This window comes from Leptodactylus fuscus, chromosome 4, assembly GCF_031893055.1.
Source record: "Leptodactylus fuscus isolate aLepFus1 chromosome 4, aLepFus1.hap2, whole genome shotgun sequence".
NCBI classification, from domain to species: domain Eukaryota; kingdom Metazoa; phylum Chordata; class Amphibia; order Anura; family Leptodactylidae; genus Leptodactylus; species Leptodactylus fuscus.
Genome location: NC_134268.1, coordinates 189,113,638 through 189,130,226, shown reverse-complemented (window position 1 = coordinate 189,130,226; position 16,589 = coordinate 189,113,638). Strand labels below are relative to the sequence as shown.

The window sequence follows — 16,589 nt, the reverse complement described above, 5'->3', positions numbered from 1 at the left end:
TGGCAAGTATATGGTGATAAGTCCGTTCAAAAGCAGTTCTCCTTTACTGTAATGTGTTTGGCAGCATAGCCTTAGTTATAGGAAATTACCTCTGCAAATGGGTCCAAAATATATCTTCCATTTGTAAGAAGATAAAGCAAGGTAGAGAATGATGACCACAAATCTTCTAGTGTTCATATGGAAGCTCGGCTGATTTATGGAAAACTCTATATTGAGGACTGATTGATATCAGACAGCCAAAGTATTATAAGCCAACCCTCTATGGACACTTACCTTCAGGATAACAGATAATGTATCAGGGGGGTTCGCAGATATCTGAGGACCTCATAAAACAACTCCCAAAGTGAGAAAAAGTACAGAAGACAAAAAATATGCTCTACCAGTCTGAAAGGGAGATCTGGATTACTATAGGTTATAGTCTCCTTTGTATTATTTTTGATAATAAAATACATTTTTTCCCTATCAGTATGTCTTTGGAATAGAAAAAAAAGGTAGTTTAATGGTAGAATCCCTTTAAGTACATGGTAGTTTTTGTGTCAAATTTTCAACTTTTGCCACGTAAACGGTCCGTTCACACGGGCACAGAGGGGGCGGATTATGGCACGGAATCCACGTCATAATCAGCCCCCTCACAATGGTGGTCTATGGAGACCACTAGGGTTCATTTTTCCGGAAAAAAGTGAGCTGCCCTTTCTTCAGGAGGAATCCGCAGTTGATTCAGCTGCGTCGTCTGCCTCGCGGCAGCAAGCTCCAGGCTAGGCCTATTTATTTGGGCCTATGCTGGACTGGAGTGCTGTGACTGTCTGAGGCCATGGCAGGTGGATTTAGGCCATATTCTGATGCGGCTTCTTGCTTCAGAATATGGCCAAAATTCACCCATATGCCCCCCCTGTGAACTAAGCCTTACATTTCATGTGCTACTTTTCTGAAAAGTTGTAGTATAGTGGTTAGGGCCTAGAGGGAGGGAGTGCGGCCTATCCTAATTGAAACCATTAAACTAGTATAGTATATAGTCCAGCTGTACTCCAGGCCCTAGCTGTTATAGATTCGAGATTATGACACATGTAGAGCTGGAAATACATGTAATTTATTACAGGTACATCTTATTCCAACACAGTCTCTAAACCCCATTACCAGGCAAGTAACTGAGCAATGCAGGTTTCATGGTGACTGAGGTGTTTTTACTTTGGTAACCTGAAAACATTGCAACCTATAAAGCTGCTCCTGTAATGCCTTCGCGTCCTCATCGCCTAAGCTAACATCCAAACAAAATGTCAGTGAATGTTGCCGGCCAGAACATTTTATGAGGACTTTGCAATTAAAATATTCCTATATTTGGCAAATGAGCACAAGAAAGCTCTTATAAAACAGACGCACTATACTTTTTTTTTTTTTTTCCTACTTGGCTAAACCAGCTTCTTCTAAAAAAGGATGACACAATGGACGTAAGAATGTAAATATATAATAAAAACTCTTACCGGGGCTGGCAGCTTTTCAAGTGATTCAGACAGCGATAACATAGATTTTCTAAAAATGCTCACAGTGTAACTCAATTTAGAAGAGAAAATGGAAAATGTAGTAATATAGTCACACTGTCTTTCATTGTATAGCAGTGCTGAAGCTGGAGGCTGGCCAGGGCAAAAGGAGAGCGGCAGAGTTATAAAGAATGCTAGGTGAAGGGTGAAGAATGTGCGGGGAACCATAAACTAAAAGAGTAGTGTGACCTCAATATAGGAAATGCACAAATACTGGGCCTGCTACGCCCCCAAAGTGTTGGATTCATTAGGATATGTTCACAGTACGTTTTTTGTAGGCCTCAAAATCCGCCTCTTATTTATTTCAATGGAATGCAGTAGGAAAGCAACAAGACCTATCTTCAGGCGGATTCCACTTTGAAAAACCCATTGAAGTCAATGGGAGGCGTAAAAAAACAGAATGCGTTTTTTGTTGCAGTTTTTTTTAACGTAATTATTGCAAAAACTGCATCAAAAACCATAAGCATTTTTAACAGGAAATTTCATACAGCATGCTTGAGCAAACAAAGTGGGAAAAACCACTACAAAATCAGGATGAAAAAAGTGACAAAAAACGCATCATAGAAAAAACACGTAAAAAAAAAGGTTCTTAATTCCTGAAGCAGATTTTTTTCAGCCTGCAAAAAACTCTGTGTGAATATTCCCTAAGACTGAAGCCTTACGTTGCGGAAACGCAGCTTTTTCTGTTGCAGATTTTGTTGTCGTTTTTTAATCCAAAGCAAAGAATGGCTACAAAACGAATGGGAAACATATAGGAAGTTCTTAGACTTCGCCATTCTGCTCAACCCACTTCTGGCTTTGACTCAAAAAACCGCAACAAAATCTGCAAAAAAAACCAGCTGCGTTTCCGCAACCTAGGGCCTTACCGTTAAAGAGGGTCTTACATTTTGAGATGAGATGTGGGATAGCACCAATGAGCAGGGAGTCATAACCACATCTCCAGTCATTGTTCCTTGCATTTCAAAAATTCTAAAAATTTACAATGTGCTAAAGAAGATGGCAAGATTAAGAAAAAAAAAATCTCCAGTCAACAGCAGTTAATTTGGTAAAGCATAAAATAACCATTACTCAATTGTTAAAGGGGTTGTCTAGGATTGTGATATTGAGCTCCACTTGATGACAACACATCCATTACTCACTTGGCCATGCTGCGTCTCAGTCCCTTTCAAATGAATAGTGGTAAGCTGCAATACCAAGCATAGCCACTATAGCATGTATGACACTACGCTTGGTAAGTGCTAAAGAGGCCACAACAATCAATATGATAGTCCCCGACAACTCCTTTAGGCTAGGGCTCCACCGCTATTTCAGCTGTGACTCTCGCAATTTGACTTACAAGTTAGCGAATGGAGTCGTATTGTGACCCTGAGGATGCCGCAACTGCTTGATTCTTTTGCGGCACCCTCAAGTTGAAATGCAGCTTGTATCAGTAACATGAGTAAAGGATTTTACAGGGCAATATGGCGATCTTTAGTTGATCAACAGGAGTCTGGAGTCTTGACCCAAGTCACCAATTGGCCCTGGCCTTAAAGGAGCTTTCAGATAGATAGATAGATAGATAGATAGATACATAGATAGATAGATAGATAAATATTGATGGTCTGTCCTTAGGATCGGTAATCACTATCTGATCGGATTGATCCCTGGGACCCCAACACTGATCAAAGTGTCAATATTACTCAATGACTGAAAACCATACTTAGAAGACCCCTGACCCTGCCTGTTTATGTGTTTCTGAACAAGATTATAACCCAACCACAAAAAATAACAAAATAAAAAACCCACATGGCTAGGATTCTCCCAAGTGCCCGAAAGTGCTAGTGAAACTTCCTCCATTCATGGCTGTGTCCGTTGGCAACCGATCAAACAACAAACTGTCCAGACTGAGATGGTTAGAGAAAATCTTAAAAACTCTGCAAAATTTTTAATTGTTTATATTAAAAAAAATAAGTTTACGGTAACTTTGAATGGTTTATAAATGTGATGTGGTAATGTAAAAAATATTCTACAGGTCCTCGGCGAAGGTGAAAAGTCAACGTATCGATCAATTTTAGGAACAATAATAGAAAAATGGGACAACATAAGGTTCCTAAGGGGGAAAAAAAAATAGATTTCAGGATCGTTTTTAAAATCCAATTTTCGATCATTTTCTAGCCGATCCCGATCGGGAAATTTGCTCGATTGCGGATTGGGATCCAATCTTTCCCGATCCCTATCGCTGAACCCTAAATGCAATATGTCATAGGTAAGATTGAGCCGATCTTGAGATTTAAGGATCGATTTTAAAATCCGATTTTTGATGATTTTCCAGCCGATCCCGATCGTGAAATTTGCTCGATCGCCAATTGGGATCCAATCTTTCCCAATCGCTCAACCCTAATAGGAACTTTTCTTAGGCTGAGGCTCCACACTGCGTTAACGCAACTTTTTTTCTTGCAGATTTTGCTACGGTTTTTGAGCCAGGTAGAAGGTAGAGGGATAAGAACTTACAATATACTTCAGATTCATTTTATAGCCATTCTTGATTTTGGCTCAAGAAACCGCAACAAAAGCTGCAACATAAAAAGCCGTGTTTCTGCAACGTGGGATCTCAGCCTTAAAAACTTTTTGAAAAAGTTACTGTTTCCGCTCCTTTTACCCTAAGACGTTTCAATCACTTGAGAAAGTAAAGGCTTTTTCACGTATTGACTGCAAACCATAAACCACTGCAAAGCAATCGAGAGACAATGGCGAATTATTTCCATGACAACTGTTACTAGCTTAAAGGCTTATGTCCTCATCAAACCATCCATAAGGTCAATAGTGTATCTGATGGAATTCCAGCTATAAATCATAATTCCCCTTAGTCAGTGATCCAAAATGTGAAATCGCCAGAATCCACGCAGCAAGACACAAGCAACTGTTACGTTTCAATCTCATCCACTTTCTCCCGTTTCGATCCCTTTGTTGCTCAGACTCTCCACATTATGAGCTACCAATTTCATAGCAGTGAATAGCGAGAGTTCAGTGACACAGCCGCTCCGCCGAGATATATTGTTATATTATCTTTTACATCTTATAAGGAAATTGTGGCTCAAGAAGAGTGATTATAAACTTTACATCTCGCTGATGATTTAATCAGCTCAGTCTAGGTGACTTTTTTTTTCCAGAATTGCTGGAACCCTGCCACCGAGATGAGGAGTAGATATAAATCATGTTACCATAATCTGGCCAGCTATTCCCAGAAACGCGAGGAGAGGAAAGGAGACGATAAGATTTCAGGGGAATGTCCTTGCTTTTACAAGCTTAATTAGGGTTTTTACAAGTTGCAAAAAATCTATACTACTAAAAGTGCGCGTTACGTGTAATAGTCACCTCTACTACTTGTACTTTACATGTCGTAACTTCTATAAACTAATAGGTATTGATAGAAGAAGAAATAAGCTATTGCTTAAAACTGACTTAAAGGGAAATTGTCATATTAAAAATGCTGTGTTTTATAGCAGGAGGAGTTGGGCAGATTGATATATACAATTGAGTGCAAAAGTTTTATAATTCCATTGAGTGGTCCAGTGGATTGTAGCCATTACTTTAGGAGTCTGCATACAAAGAAAACTCCCATTCATAGAGTAGGACCACCTAATGGACTTCTAAATCCGTCCATGTACATTTGATTTTAGACTGCTGAAGTGGAAGATTTTGGACTCTCTGCTGTTGATGGTCGTATGTAAACCTACAACAGTTTGTACACATAGCCAACCAACAACTAAAAGTTGGTCACAACCAAAATCTCGTGTTGGATGTTTTTCTGCCATCTATCTACCATGATGTGTATGGGGTAGACTGAAAGACCTGTGGGCGATATCTGTATTATGAGCCCATATTTGTACTACTAACACATCTTCTGTCAACACTTCACTGAGCCTAGATTTATATGACCGTGTTTCAGCATTGAAACATGTGCATGTGTTTGCAGGATTTCCCAGCCTGACCATTGTGCAGGGAATGGGACTCCTAGCAGTATAGTTATCTAAGATACTAGGAGTCCCTGACTCCTAGCTACATATTGTCCCATAGTAAGTATAGTATGTGGCAGTATGTTGCTGCAGACCGGGACTCCTAGTATCATTAATAACTATAATATTAGGAGTCTGTCTCCCGTCTTTATATTCAGGCTGGTAAATCATGAGAATCTTGCCTTCATTTTCCAAATTTCTGGGGTAGTTGAAGGCTCATTGTGGTTTGTGGTTATTCATGTATTTGGAAGCGTTGACCTCACAAATGGTCAACCACAATACATTTCAGATCAGCAATGGTAATCTAAAATCTCATGAGTATGGTCAGCTTTACTCCAAAGTAAGAAAGATTTAGATCACTGAAATACATGTTCCATTTTTACCAACAATATACAGATATCACTCTTCTCTTCTCAGCTCCTCTTGATCTATGACATTTTATCTCCAGATTAGGATAAATCTTCCATGGATCAGGTTCCCTTAAAGTGTCCCTACTGTATTGTCTAAATAGGTGCAAATCCTTCGCGGCCACTTTTATGGGACTCTAAATCCTTTACTTTTCTTTACATTTTGGGAAATCCTGCCTGAAACCATTACTAGGGTGGGTTTCTGTTGATCTACAGGAAGGGAATAAAAAACCTCGTCAGGTAACAACAAATTTTCCAAATATTAGAAAAAATTTCTTACCAACCAATGAATCCCTAGATATAAAACACACACCAAGTAGTCTAATATTGTAATATAGTCTTGTAATATTGTTACACTCAAGAAAGGAACCCTAAGGTCTCCCAAGTCTTACCCCTTTTTGGTCTGTATAGGGTTACAATCTACTGCCATTTGTATCTTCTCCATTTCCCTATGCATTTATGTGCATTCTAACCACAATGGCTAGTTGTTAGCATATAGTTTACTATTATTTGGGACCTTGCAGTTGGTCTTTTTGGATAGTTGGAGCAATAGGCTCATGACTATTCAAACTGCCATGCCATTCCTACAGGCCACACATCACAGCCATCCCCAAGCCCTTGTGATCAGCTGGATTTCCAGTGGACAGACCGTCTTGTAAATAAGGTATACACTCACCGGCCACTTTATTAGGTACACCATGCTAGTAGCGGGTTGGACCCCCTTTTGCCTTCAGAACTGCCTCAATTCTTCGTGGCATAGATTCAACAAGGTGCTGGAAGCATTCCTCAGAGATTTTGGTCCATATTGACATGATGGCATCACACAGTTGCCGCAGATTTGTCGGCTGCACATCCATGATGCGAATCTCCCGTTCCACCACATCCCAAAGATGCTCTATTGGATTGAGATCTGGTGACTGTGGAGGCCATTGGAGTACAGTGAACTCATTGTCATGTTCAAGAAACCAGTCTGAGATGATTCCAGCTTTATGACATGGCGCATTATCCTGCTGAAAGTAGCCATCAGATGTTGGGTACATTGTGGTCATAAAGGGATGGACATGGTCAGCAACAATACTCAGGTAGGCTTTGGCGTTGCAACGATGCTCAATTGGTACCAAGGGGCCCAAAGAGTGCCAAGAAAATATTCCCCACACCATGACACCACCACCACCAGCCTGAACCGTTGATACAAGGCAGGATGGATCCATGCTTTCATGTTGTTGACGCCAAATTCTGACCCTACCATCCGAATGTCGCAGCAGAAATCGAGACTCATCAGACCAGGCAACGTTTTTCCAATCTTCAATTGTCCAATTTCGATGAGCTTGTGCAAACTGTAGCCTTAGTTTCCTGTTCTTAGCTGAAAGGAGTGGCACCCGGTGTGGTCTTCTGCTGCTGTAGCCCATCTGCCTCAAAGTTCGACGTACTGTGCATTCAGAGATGCTCTTCTGGCTACCTTGGTTGTAACGGGTGGCTATTTGAGTCACTGTTGCCTTTCTATCAGCTCGAACCAGTCTGGCCATTCTCCTCTGACCTCTGGCATCAACAACGCATTTCCGCCCACAGAACTGCCGCTCACTGGATGTTTTTTCTTTTTCGGACAATTCTCTGTAAACCCTAGAGATGGTTGTGCGTGAAAATCCCAGTAGATCAGCAGTTTCTGAAATACTCAGACCAGCCCTTCTGGCACCAACAACCATGCCACGTTCAAAGGCACTCAAATCACCTTTCTTCCCCATACTGATGCTCGGTTTGAACTGCAGGAGATTGTCTTGACCATGTCTACATGCCTAAATGCACTGAGTTGCCGCCATGTGATTGGCTGATTAGAAATTAAGTGTTAACGAGCAGTTGGACAGGTGTACCTAATAAAGTGGCTGGTGAGTGTAGGTTGAAATTACTGTAATACCCCTTTAAGAAGACAGATGATTTGGAATCAGAGAATCATGTATGCGATAAAAAAGGGATATAAAAATAAGCAGCTCAGAATTCTGAAGTTCAAGTTGGTCTTCGTTCCCAAGAAGGCAACACATAGATGAGAAGCTCTACTTTACCTGCGATATAGTGAGTGGTCATTTTTGACCATATTGAAATTTTGTATGATTAGAGGAACAGATTTTAAGGCGAGGTGGAAGGTTGTAATAAAGAATATATAGCCATAGGTCACTAACCCGGGAAAGGTAATAAAAACAAGAATTAATGAAAAAATTGAAGGGAGATTTATAGACATGGACAGAGTTGGGTTGGTAGTAGAGGTATAATTAATAACGTGCTATAAAAGCTGATGGAGGCAGAATTAAGTAAATGTATGTACAGGGAAAGAGAAAATGCTGAGAGCTAGCCAAACAAATCGGGCAAACAAAGGCTAACTCCGAGTCTGGGCAAAAATTAAAAAGCAAATTAATATAGTTCAGTGTACGCTGGTCGTCTCCTTGATTTTACTCAAGCATATTCAGAGACAAGGGAGGGAAAGTGAATTTTAGTAGATTAGTTAAAGATTTGAGTAGATAGTTTTAACATGGACAAGGAAGGTCAAATACAGTGCGAAAAGTAAAAATCTTGGTGTAAAGCTAACTGGAGTCGTCTTGAAGGTTGATGTCCAAAGCCAAACAGCTACAGGGGGTTAAAACTTAAACATAGACAGAAAAGTTGCTATGGCCGATAGCCATAATAGAAGTACAATTGGGCTACAAGGAGGTTTCATATCTAAGACAGTCAGTCATATCTGGCACAAGCCGTATAAGTATAAACTATCATAATATGCAACTAATGATTCAACACAATGGACTGAATTCATGGCCAATTGTCACCCTGATCCTTTACACCACAGAGGGTAAAGTGATGGCATCACTCCAGCATGGTGGTATAACTTTACTACAAACAGTATTAAAGTTATTATACATTGTCAGAGGTCCGACCCGTTATAGTATAGGCATGAGTGGACCCATAGACTAGCACTGTGGAGTATGTTTTTTGCTTGGTTGGGTTAGATGTCTGTAACGTAGCTCTTGGAAGTGACTGTTTCTTCTTGTGAAGACTCTGCTGGTGTAGAGAGTTACAGGCAATGTTTCCTGGGAAAATAAGCACTTGCCAGGACCCCTAAATAATAGTTTGTAAAAGCTTAAACATGGTAGTTTCAATGGTTTTTCTGACAAGATATCACACTACAAGATATCACATGGAAGTTACAGTCTGTAACATCTATATGTATAATGTGTTATGTATAGTAGTAGATTAGATTGTTGGCAAAATGTGCAGAGAAGAAAATTTCCAGTAGATACAAACTTTTTGACACCCCCTATTTAAGTCTTTGTCTTAAAAACAGTAGGTTTCTGTCCTTCGGGTCCGTTTGGGGACCTAAAAGATGGAAACCCTATCTGTTTAAAAAGTGATTACATACGGAAACCCATGGACCCCATAGACTATGATGGGGGTGTACCAAGTTTCCGCCAAAAATGGTGGAGAGAAAAGTCCTCCATGTAAGATGTTTCTCTCTGCTGACTTTAAGCAGAATCTGGGATGGAGAGGAACGAATGCTAGCCTGAACCTAGAGTTAGAGCTGCAAACACAGCCTGACACACAGCCCTTCTAAACTCATAGAACAAATCTGTCTTGTCTTTATTGTATAATCTGTTCTTCTGTTGCTACAATGGAGTGAAATAATGGATGACACAATACAAGTGTGAAAGTACCATCACTAATAATAATTGTCATTGTGTGTTATAAAGCCATGACGGAGAGCACGGTAACTAGATTATATACTGTACAGTATATGTGCTAATAGTAATATAATCTTTTAGAACCAGTCATCTCTTTACAGACAGAAAAGAAAAACACAGCCTGCGTTCCCTCTACAGGTCCTCTCCAGATCCTGGAACAGGAACTCCTCTTACACCATAACAATGTCAAAGTGTTTAGAAGAAGGTGTATTAATATGAATACTAATATATCCATAGGGAGCCATAAGTTAACAAACCCCCCCTTCCCTCCCGCAGCAGAGGTTTCCAAGTTCACTAGCTAGGGACTGACTATTTAGTAAGTAAGAACACGTATAATTCTTGACGTATAAATTTACGAAGAATGTATACTAAATATTGCAAGAATGCAAGATCATTGTAAAATATCGCAACGCTCTGTAACATTCAAGTTAAAATAATGGCCGCCAGGAAAAATACAGCTATAACATACGATATCTTTGTCTTGGAATGAAAGCTATGACCTTGAGAAGAAAAAAAAAGTGGTGGCGTCTATCCTTTATGTTTCACTGGAGTCTGGATGCAGCGGAACCGCACGAACATCAACAAAGCCAAAGCACCTTAGTTAATTAAATTAGTGCTCGATGATAAATGGCCTTGTGTGCTATTTATTTGGAGTGTCAATGTGCAAAGCCATTTAGGTGACTGTAACAGATGATGTCCACTAAATGTTGCGAGCCTACACGAGCTGTCACTGTTGATAGGGTAGGCAATTTCCCACTTGCATTTTTTTTTTTTACCCTTTATTACGAGGCTTAACTTAATGAGGTTAAAAGTTTTGCCGTGTAACAAATTGCTCCAGCGATTCCGTGGAAAAGTTCCTACCTGGTAATTAATATCAGCTATTATGGCTATTTTATATTAGTCCGGGCTCTTCTCTGCACCACCATTACAGGCAACAAGGCAACATCCTTGGAATTCTAATTGGATTGTTGGGATGAAGCGGTCAGTCATGGTGAAAGGCGCGTGCATGTGAATTGTACCCATAGGCTTACATTTCATCTTTCTATAATGACACCGTATTACTGTCCTCCATACCAAGTCATTGCCCGATACATAAATAACACTTAATTCTATTAGTCCTTGTGCTCTTTGTCCTAGATTATCAAAAGGTTGTTTGTAACGGAGCTAATACAGAAAGCGCGTCTTATGTTACCACTTAATGGAATGGCAAATCATTCCTTTCAGATATTACTCAGCATGATGTAAATAATTGTACCGCCTCAATGAGCGCGTTAACCTCTGTAGTTCATTCACTATCATATACGGTAGTGAATGCTTGCTTTTTAGACTTTGCAGTTCTCTGGAGTACATGGCATAAAAAGTCACGATTTTTACGTGCAAATACGTTTTTTGTGCAAAAATTTTGTGCGCCACTTTCTCAGATTTCCAAAAAATTACAACTATGTCAGAATTAGTGGAAGATGCATTGAGTTGGAGTTGTTGGAGGCAGTGAAAGCTCCTTTTTAACTTGGATATTGGACTCCAATTTCTTACAAAGTCAATAATATATAATATTGCAATAATATATCTTATTTACATAGCGCCAGCATATTCCACAGCACTTTAGAATTTGTAGGGTTCAAGTACAGACAAAAAGATAAATTACAGAGTAATAGTCAATTTACACAATGTGACTGAGGGCCCTGCTTGTAAGAGCTTACAGTTTATTCGGTAGAGGGGGTGACACAAAAGGTAACAGGTAGCATTGCTTATACAGTGATCCAGCCATGTTTTATGATAAAAGTTATTTTCATTACATATATAACTTACACTGTATGAACATTCACCAGTTGTGTCCATTAATGTTGTTCAGCTGGTTCCTGGACATATAAAGTTACAGTCTGATATGGCATCATAGCATGTGGTGTTATGTGGAAGAGTGAACAGAGGAGGGTTTGTTTTAGGGATTCTACTTTTGATACAGAAGGGTTTACATTAGGAATTGTGATAGGCCTGTCTGAAAAGATGTGTCTTTAGTTTGCACTTGAAGCTGTAGAAATTGGGAGCTAATCTGATTGTCCGGGGTAGAGCATTCCAGAGAAGTGGTGCAGCTCGGGAGAAGTCTTGTATACGAGCATGGGAGGTTCTGATAATAGAGGATGTAAGTGTTAGGTCATTGAGTAAATGGAGAGCACGGGTTGGGCGGTAGACAGAGATGAGGGAGGAAATGTAGGGAGGTGCAGCATTATGGAGAGACTTGTGGATGAGGGTGGAGTTTAGTAAGGGAAAGACCGATTAGTAAGGAGTTACAGTAGTCAAGGCTATTTGTATTCTTTGGTGGTACACAATATAAGTCGCAGTGCAATGACAGCTAGCAATTTCTTGAAATCAGAGCAACAATAAGTGTCTTTAATGTATCTCTGGTAAGGAAAGGGCATATTCTGGAGATGTTTTTAAGGTGGAGTTGACTTCATATGTGGGTGAAGGAAAGGTCCGAGTCAAACACAACCCCAGGGCAGCGAACATACTGCCTAGGAGTTATAGTAAAGCCTGAGACTGCAAAGGAAATATCAGGGTTAGATCTGTTAGATAGTGGAAACTGCAGTAGGTCAGTCTTGTGATAACAAACCCTTGATAGGGTGCAATTCACAACACAACCAATGGGCGGCAACACCAATGAATATCACATACTTTATCACTATGTGGTCAGGGAAATAGACAGAATTATTATAGATGGCACCTTTTCATATATCTGGAAACAAAGACCATGCATTGCCCCTGGAAAGGGCCCATTTGTAGGAAACAAGAAGCAATTCTTTAGGAGATGGCAATCTATACCACCCTAGTAACTGGCACCTACTACATCATCATCTCTCTAAAATAATCCATGGTCAATAATTTTTCTCTTATGAAATATATATATTTAGCTCTCTCCAACCAAGGCTGGTCACCTCCATTTCTTAGTTCAGTAGAATATAGTTTATATTAAATTTAAAACATTTTTCATTTCTCAAAAATGGGAACAAAAAGTAGTATGTCATGAAAATTTGCTCTGCCCCTTAAATCCAGCCCAGTAACTGCTTTCAAGTGCCAAAAGTACTAAAATTTTATTATGGAACCAAATAACTAATTTTGATTATATGGCTGCATGAAACTCTCGTTTCCAGTAAAATTAGAGCTGTAACTAAAAGATTTCTATGACATAAAATGGGACATTTGTGAGACATAATTGTAAAGCAACACTATTCGCATTAATGTGATCATTTAAGAAATTCTTTAAGAATTTAATTTATTTAGAATGTATGTACTACAGGGGGTATTAGAGTTCGGAGTCTACAGACCCATCATAACCATCATGTACTCGGTACTAAAAAAGAACGGTCTAACATACAAAGATTTGCATGGATGGCTAGAGGAAGAATTCCGGAAATCAACATGGACGTTATTAACAGAAGGTTGTAGGAGTAAATCTGAGCTATTGTAACTTTCCATCATCAAGCATGCCTACAATATATCACTAGATCTAATTCTTCTTCAAAGGGATATGTCCATTGCATAACCAGATCAGAATCGGGTTCCTTGAGGTTATACAATAAAAGTCTCAGTGCAATGACAGCTAGCAATTTCTTCAAAATTGTGATCAATTGATGCAGAAAGTGTATTGTACAACTGCATACATTGTCAGAGTGGGTTCACATCTGTGCCCCGGTCTCCGCGTTCAGGTTTCCGTCTTCTGCCGACAGGAGATGGGAACCCGGCAGAGAGAATTGCTTGTGAGTGTTTTGTAGTCTCCGCGGCAAAACCGATTCTTTTTAACTGGACAAAGTCCTGCATGTCAGACTTTGTGTATGGTTTAAGAAAAAAGGTTTTGCTGCGGAGACCACAAAACACTCACAGGCGGACACTTTGTAAACCCATTCAGATGAATGGGTTTGAAAAGTGACTGCTGGTTTCGGTCTCCTGTCCAGTTTCTCAGGCAGAAGACGGAAACCTGAAAGCAGAGACCGGGCACTGGTGTGAACTCACTGTACAAAATTTATCTTGAAGGCAATCTCTGTCCCACAAGTTTGATTGCTGGAGTTACCATCTCTTGGACCGTCTTCATTCATGAGAATGGGGGTTCAGTGCCCCCTGTGCATTCTACAATGAGATTGATGGAGATAAACAACTACAGAGCTTGGCTAACATTGCAGTCCCGCAGGGTATTAAGGATTCCTGGTATTCGGTATACTTCTGAGGCTGGGGAAGGTTATATAAAAAAAAAACTGAATCTCTGGGTTTATACCACCTAGAACTGTGGCCCTGGGGTCATATGAAAGCTGACATTTTGGCTGTGGCAAAAGCTAACATTCTAGCTATGACAAAACCAGAGATCTCTGTGGTTCAAAACACAGTCGGGACTTCAAGCTGCATATACAGCTCACATTCCTGGCTCTGTTTTCAACTGGTGATATCTCCGGTTGTATCACAGCTAGAGCTGTAATACTTTTGATATAAATAAAAGAAATCTCAGCTTGTATATGACACTAGAACCAGAAATGCAGTTATTTAATCTGACCGCTTCAGCCTCAAGTGTTTTCAAACAGTATTAGCAAATCCAGAGAGAAGAAAGATGGCCTCTAATTGATATTGTAAAGTAGAAATCACACAGGTATTCAAGTGGTTGTCACGGTATATACATTAATTAATGTTCGATATCTACAGTAAATATGTATTAAAGGGATTGTCCAGTCACATACTTCTGTCCAGAGGTGTATCTTGTATTTCCTGGGCCTCAATGCAAAATTCAAATATCAAGTGCCATTTAGAATAGTGATATCTTATGTGCCAGAGGGACCTCTGGGGTCCCTGCAAGTTCCAGGGTCTGGTATCCGTTGCTACCTTTGCATCCCCTATAGCTTTGCCCCTGCTCTCGTCCAAAGGCGCAACTTAATGGGTTCACTGCTTACCATGTGCCATCTACACTCACCGGCCACTTTATTAGGTACACCATGCTAGTAACGGGTTGGACCCCCTTTTGCCTTCAGAACTGCCTCAATTCTTCGTGGCATAGATTCAACAAGGTGCTGGAAGCATTCCTCAGAGATTTTGGTCCATATTGACATGATGGCATCACACAGTTGCCGCAGATTTGTCGGCTGCACATCCATGATGCGAATCTCCCGTTCCACCACATCCCAAAGATGCTCTATTGGATTGAGATCTGGTGACTGTGGAGGCCATTGGAGTACAGTGAACTCATTGTCATGTTCAAGAAACCAGTCTGAGATGATTCCAGCTTTATGACATGGCGCATTATCCTGCTGAAAGTAGCCATCAGATGTTGGGTACATTGTGGTCATAAAGGGATGGACATGGTCAGCAACAATACTCAGGTAGGCTTTGGTACCAAGGGGCCCAAAGAGTGCCAAGAAAATATTCCCCACACCATGACACCACCACCACCAGCCTGAACCGTTGATACAAGGCAGGATGGATCCATGCTTTCATGTTGTTGACGCCAAATTCTGACCCTACCATCCGAATGTCGCAGCAGAAATTGAGACTCATCAGACCAGGCAACGTTTTTCCAATCTTCAATTGTCCAATTTCGATGAGCTTGTGCAAATTGTAGCCTCAGTTTCCTGTTCTTAGCTGAAAGGAGTGGCACCCGGTGTGGTCTTCTGCTGCTGTAGCCCATCTGCCTCAAAGTTCGACGTACTGTGCGTTCAGAGATGCTCTTCTGGCTACCTTGGTTGTAACGGGTGGCTATTTGAGTCACTGTTGCCTTTCTATCAGCTCGAACCAGTCTGGCCATTCTCCTCTGACCTCTGGCATCAACAACGCATTTCCGCCCACAGAACTGCCGCTCACTGGATGTTTTTTCTTTTTCGGACCATTCTCTGTAAACCCTAGAGATGGTTGTGCGTGAAAATCCCAGTAGATCAGCAGTTTCTGAAATACTCAGACCAGCCCTTCTGGCACCAACAACCATGTCACGTTCAAAGGCACTCAAATCACCTTTCTTCCCCATACTGATGCTCGGTTTGAACTGCAGGAGATTGTCTTGACCATGTCTACATGCCTAAATGCACTGAGTTGCCGCCATGTGATTGGCTGATTAGAAATTAAGTGTTAACGAGCAGTTGGACAGGTGTACCTAATAAAGTGGCCGGTGAGTGTATAATAATGGTGTTTTCTTATACTGAAAAGATGCCTTTAGCCCCCACAGACTTTTTGGCCTGGAAGCCACTGCTATTTTTACACTACTGCTTCTGCCCATTCCGACATTGGGCACGGGAAGAAGCGACTATACACTGGTCATATATACTGTATATACTATATACTGGAAAGCTAGTGAGCATTCATCCTACTTTATTTACTAGGGTTCCTGCACGAAACCCAATGGGTGCAGATAGTAGCCTCAGACCAACATATACCGCACTTGTATCTGATCATGATGAAATCAGGCGTGCTGGGTATGCTTTTAAAAATGCGTATGCAGATACCACTGTAAAATAATGATCGAGCAGGAATTTTTTTCTACCCGTTCTCATTAAAAAAATTGTTATTTATAGAACACAGTTGACATAAAATGTCTTATTTCTTACAATATCGCAGACAAACACTTGCCTGTGACAGCTTTATATGGGTTCAACATATATCAAATATTGCAGACATGTACAGCCATATAATCCCTGACGGGTGAAATGATATCCAACTCTATAGATTTGACCTTTGAATATGGTTCGAGAACTTGCTTTGACATTCACATAAATTATTAATCAAAACAATGAATAAAAGACATATTCTTAAAGATTTAATCCTCTCGGCTGGCATGAAGTCTTTAAGATTTAGTGCTATCCAGCATGCCATATGGTAACCACTGGCAGTTCTTAAACTGCTTTATCATCGTCGCTTACTACACATTCCGATTGACAAATAATCCTTTGCTGGGAACAATTTTTGAAG

General features: G+C 40.4%; 1 protein-coding gene across 2 annotated transcripts in view; it reads right to left on the bottom strand.

The window, feature by feature from the left end:
* The window catches only part of DPP6 (dipeptidyl peptidase like 6), a 1,283,113-nt gene that overhangs the window by 1,087,529 nt on the left and 178,995 nt on the right, over positions 1–16,589 (bottom strand). The gene's annotated exons all lie outside the window — the stretch shown is intronic.